The sequence below is a fragment of the Pediculus humanus genome, genomic scaffold (assembly GCF_000006295.1).
Source record: "Pediculus humanus corporis 1103172108266 genomic scaffold, whole genome shotgun sequence".
NCBI lineage: Eukaryota > Metazoa > Arthropoda > Insecta > Psocodea > Pediculidae > Pediculus > Pediculus humanus.
This window is the reverse complement of record NW_002987835.1, coordinates 630870-636932: the sequence shown is the minus strand read 5'-3', so window position 1 is coordinate 636932 and position 6063 is coordinate 630870.

Below are 6063 nucleotides of genomic sequence, written 5' to 3'. Positions count from 1 at the left end.
TCTGAAAAAGTAAAAAAAAAAAAAAACAAGATAAAAACAAAAAAAAGGGTTTTGTCATATTTATATATTGTGTTGTTAATTATCATTTATCATAGGGATAAAAATATGAAATGGTTGTGACAGTTTTATAAAAAGTTTTTTGGAAAAGAGAGAGAGAGAGAAAGAGAGAGAGAGAGAAAGAGAGAGAGAGAGAAAGAGAGAGAGAGAGAGAAAGAGAGAGAGAGAAAGAGAGAGAGAGAGAGAGAGAGAGAGAAGTCTGTATACCAGAAGGATTGCATTTCCTTTTAAAATTTACACGCTTCATTTTGATAAAATAAAATAAAAAAAGGAAAAGGGAAAAATTTTTTTATGTTTTTGCTGAGTATAAAAAAAAAAATACAAAGTCAATTTTTAAAATGTAATAAAAAAAAAAAAAAAATGTGGACATTTTTTACAACATGGTGTGTTGGTTATAATGTGTGCTGTTGTGTGTGTTAAAGTTAAAGTTAAAAAAAAATTTAATTATTTAGAAAGGGTATTAATATTTTATCCTTATATCAAAAACCTATTAAACAACCTATTAAAAATAAAATTAAATATAAAACAAACAAACAAACACCCCTCCCCCCTTAGGGTAATAATTGCTGTCGTTAACAATACAAAGTGTTATGAATGAATGAATGAAAAAATTGTTTTTTTGCATAACTAAGTATAAAATTTTGATGTTATTTAATCTCGGATAAAACAAAACAAAAAAAAGATTAAAAAAATGCAAACTTTACATTTTTTTTTTGTCCATTTTTAATTAGATAAGAAATAAAAGAAATAAAAATCTGTTGAATTATTATTATTATTATAATTTTTATACTCACAGAGTAAGTAATAAAAATTGTGTCTCATTATTGTAACAAGTGAAAAAAAAAAGAAAAAAAAACTTGTTTCTATTAATGTCGCGTTATTTACTTTTTTTTTTTTTTTTTTTTTTAAATACTTGTCAAAGTGCCTTTTTTTTTTTTATATGTTACTATTTGTGTAAATCAAATTATAACGTTGTTGTGTGGAGAAAAAAAAAAAAAAAAAAATTGACGTACATTATGTATTCATTCATTTAAAATCAATAATTTTATTTTCTTTATGGTTATTTAAATTAATAATAAACGTATTCTCCCTCGTTTTCTACTGACACGTATAATATCTGTCACCTACATTTGAATGATTTTAATTACGCGGTATAAACGCCGTATTTATTTACTCTGTGGAATATATTTTTCTCAGTGGTTTCTTTTTTTTTGTAGGAATGCTTCAACAGTGTTTTGTTTTTATTAAGATATTAGTGTAATAAGATCGGGAGTGATAGCAAAATTATATTTTTTATAGTCTTGAAGATGTGAAATAATATAATAAATAAGTGAATAATAATAATAATAAAACCTAAGGATGCTTTATTATGTGAGTATTAAACAATGTTATAAAATAATGAATTCCGCCATTTTGGTGCATGCAGTAAGCATTAATATGGCGTCGGTGATTTTGTACACGTGAGTAAAATGCCTGTTGCTTTTTTAAAAATATTAACAGAATCTGCTTCTCTCTCTCTCTCTCTATAGGTAATATAAAATTCAATAACTTTTCATATTTTATCTTATTTATATAATAAATTTACTTGAATTTAGAATTTTATATGTTTTTTTTAAATAGAAAAACAAACAAGTAAAATTAAACAGAATTCATATTTGAAAATAATAATAATAACCTGTTAATATTTATTAATTCTACTACTTAATATCATCTTTTAACTTAAATTTATTAAAGTATTGTATTAAATAAATAAATAATTATTAAAATTGTAACAATGTATTGAAATGTTATATAGTTTTGGTCACAGTTAAATTGAATCAATCAAATAATGATGATGTTAAAATGAATTTATTTTATTAAAAATATAAAAAGGGAAAACTTTTATTATAATTAAGAAATTATTGAGTGATTAAACACACACACACACACTCATTAATGTAAAGTTTAATTGTTATTAATCTCATTATTATTACAATATAACTTTTGTGTGTGTGTGTGTGTGTGTCAAACATGTTATAAATTTATTTTGGAATAATTTGTTTGTAATTTTTAAACTACAAAACATTTGATTTATTTTAGTTATTCTTCATACTTTATACATTCATATATGAAATTTATGTGTCAGATCATATTAATATCATGTCTATCATTACCCACACACAAACACACACACACACACACCTAACTTATTCATTCAAATCTATTGATGTTGTTTTCACACATATTTGAAATAACAACCAAACTTTCATCACAAACTACTACTACTACTACTACTACTACCACTACTACCATCACACCAAAAAAACAAAAGCAACAACCTTTTTTTAACATTTCAATTGTTGTATTATAATCTGTTTTGCTTTGTTAACTTTATTTGTAATAAATGACAAAATGCAAGCAAATAATAATAATAAACCTGAATATTTTTTTTTTCTATAATGTCATGATATAATTAATCATATAAATATATAATCAATCATTACTTGATATATAAACACACAGAGAGAGAGAGAGAGAGTGGGAGAGTGGGAGGGAGGAAAGAAGGGAAGGGGAAGCATTGAATAAAGAAAAAAAAATATTGATTTATATATTACATGAAAAGAGGCCTTATAGCATAAAGGCAGGAAATGGGCTATAAGTCACTTTGGTTTACAAAAAAAAAAAAAAACATATTTTAAATAGCATGTAAAAGGACCAAAATTTTTTACATTTTGATGTTAAAAAAAATTATTTTAATTAATTAACCATTCCCCCCCTTCCCTCCTGCTCCCTTCCCTCTTGACATATAAGGGTATTATTATATAGAATTTAACTATTTAAATCTTAAAACGAAACAGGAAAAAAAAAATGACTTGTCAGTATATATATATATATAGAAGGTCAAAGTCTTATGACGCAAACTCAAAAAAAAAAAAAGAAATTTTTTCTATATTCGTATTTTTTTTTTTTTTTTGATTGAAGCTCTAAAAATTTGTTTTTTTTTTTTGGGGGGGGGAGGAAGGGCAATTATTTAATTTTATATATATATAAATAAATAAAAATAAATTTTTTACGATCGAATTTTCGTGTTACGGTTTTAAATAATAAAAAATTTATTTTTATTTCAATTTGAATCTTTCTTTTTTTTTTTTTCTTTGCTTTTCTTTTATTTCCTGTTGTTCCCTTTTACAAATTATTATTATTATTATTGTTAAATCATTACATTTTAGACCGACCGACTCCTGACCCTTACTAATTTATTATTATTATTATTATTATGTTTATTTATATCCGGTAATTATTGTTTAATGTTTATTAATTTGTTTTTATTCATCATGCATACTTTTTTAGTTAATATTATTATTATTATTATTAGTTTTTCACGAGGTGGAGGTGGAGGGGGAAGAGAGAGGAAAGAAAAGTAATTAAACATTTAAATCTTCATTTTCACGTTTTTTTTTTTTGGTTGTTTTTCTTCATTCAATCCCTGGAAAATTTTAAAAAAAAGAGGGAGCAGAATGTTTTTCTTTGTAAAATCCCATAAATTAATTATTTTTTATAAGTAAAAAAGGGATTTACAAAAAAAAAATGAAGAAACAAAGGAAAACATAGAATTTGCCTTACCTAAATGTCTAACAACAGTTAAAATATTAATCCTTTTTGTTTATAACTATGGAAGATAGAGAAAGAAAGAGAGAATAAAAGGAGAGAAAGAATGAATGAGAGAAAGAGAGATGGAGAAAAAATTTTTTAGTTTCAGGTACAAATTAGGATCACATTTATTTTTATTTTTTACATATAATAAATTCACACAAATTAATAGGTTATTATATAACCCCTTTTGATTTTATATATTGAAAAAAAAAATTTTCTTTTTGTTAGAGAAAAGGTTTTGTTGTATTTTATTATTTAACTTCCGGTTTAGTTATAACATAGAATATTCTAGAAATTTTTTTAAATATATGTGTGTGTATGGATTTTTTTCTTCGTTTCGAATGCGTGGGATCACATTGAATTTGTTTTAATGTCAAAAACGGATTTCATTTTGACTTTTTTTTTTTTTATTTTTTTCCCGGAACCGAATTCGTGAAAGAATGAAAGAGAGATAGATAGAGAGAGAGAGAGAGAGTGTGTGTGTTGAAGAGAAAGAAAGAAATGTGAACGAGAAGGGAAAAGAAAAAATAAAATTTTTTACAATTTTCAGGGGTTTTTTTTTTTTTTTTTTTTTTTTTTAAAATAAAATTTTCACTTCACTTTTTTTTTTTTTCATTTAAATTATAAAGTACACGATTAACTCGCATGTACATTAACACAAATGTAATTTTCCCTTTTTTTTTTTCTTATATATTATTGAAAAAGAAAGGGGAACACACACACAAAAAAAAAAAAAAAAAAATTTTACACGGAAAACGTATCCGTACGAAATTTCCTCTTTTTTCCGTTAGCGCGACCCCGAAACTGATTTTCCAGAATGGATCAAGTTCCAGAGTGGTGGCGCAATAACGTTGTAAAATAAATTCAAAACTGGAATTTTTATTTCACATCCCCCTTCCCCCGATCCCTCATTTCCCCTCATTTTTCAACAAGTGAATGAGTTTGCGAATTTTTTTTTTTTTTTTCTTTTTTAAATAATTTTTATTTTTTAATCCGTTTTGATAATAATGATAATAATAGTAATAATAATAATAACAACAATTTGTTTTTTTTTCAAGGTAGAAACACACGCGAGAAAAGCATTCGTTCCTTTTTTTTTTTTTTCTCTCGAAAAAAAATTTTAAAATTATTTTTCACGCTATAAAATGCCTTAAGAGTTTTTTTATGTTCGCTATGACGTCACTCACACAATAATAATTTATTTAATAAAACGCGAAAAAATCCCCGTGTGAAAATTCCCGTATCTTTTTATACGATGAACGTATTTGGAAAATAGGGAAAAGCATGCGCTCTGAGTGAAAACTCATTCCCGATTCATTCCCGTATGAAAATCCGAAGGGGAAAAAAGTTAAAATTACGCATAATTACGCGTATCGAATATGCGTAATAAGGATATTTATGTGTTTTTTTTTATTCATTTATTGCATGTGCGTAAATTCGGATTATGCATTCATTTATTGCAATCGTAATTCGTTATTAAAATTTATCCGGAAATGCCCAATAAAAAAAAAAAAAAATGGCGTTCGAATCGGAAAAATCGAATATTTATATTCATTCATGAATTTTTAAAATTAAAAAAAATTTTTTTTTTTTTCATCATCGTGTAACTAGAAAATTTTTTTTTAAAGATTTGTAATAATAATAATAATAATGATATTAATATTTTCGAACGTTTTTTTTTTTTTTTTTTTTTTTTTTTTTAACGGGAAAAGTTTGATGAAATCAAAAAAAAAAAAAACTAAAAACAAAAATCGATAAAATTTTCTTTCGCGAGATTTTATTCCCTTTTTTTTTTTGTGGGGGTGGTACGGGGGGTGGGAGGTGGGAAAGGGAGGATTTCAAAATTTTCTTACCGAGGTTTTAATTTATAAAAAGATTTTAATTATTCGATTAATAATTAAAAATTTTCTCTCTCTCTCTTTTTAAAAAAAAAAAAAAAAACCAAAAAATTTTTGCGAGGGTAATAATATTATTAATAATAATGACGAGTAGTGAGTGTGAACCGTTGAGAATCGAATTTAAAAAAATTTTTCGTGGTTCGTGCCACGATAAAAATTCACGATTGGAGTTTTTCTTTTTTTTGAAATTTTCTTATTTTACCGTAGGGTTAAACAAAAATTTATAATTTTATATTTTTATAATGAAAATAATTTTTTCTTTTTTTTGGGAGGGGGAAGGGGGAGGAATGAAAGGGTAGGAGAGGGAGGGAGGGGAGGGGGCGAAGTTTAAAAACTTGGTTTTTTTTTTTTTTTTTTTTAAAAGTTTTTTTAACAATTTTTCATCATCTTAAACAAAAAAAAAAAAAAAAAAAAAAAAAAAAAAAAAAGGCAAAAACAAAAACTTTGTAAAAAGTTTTTTTTTTTTTGTTTTTAA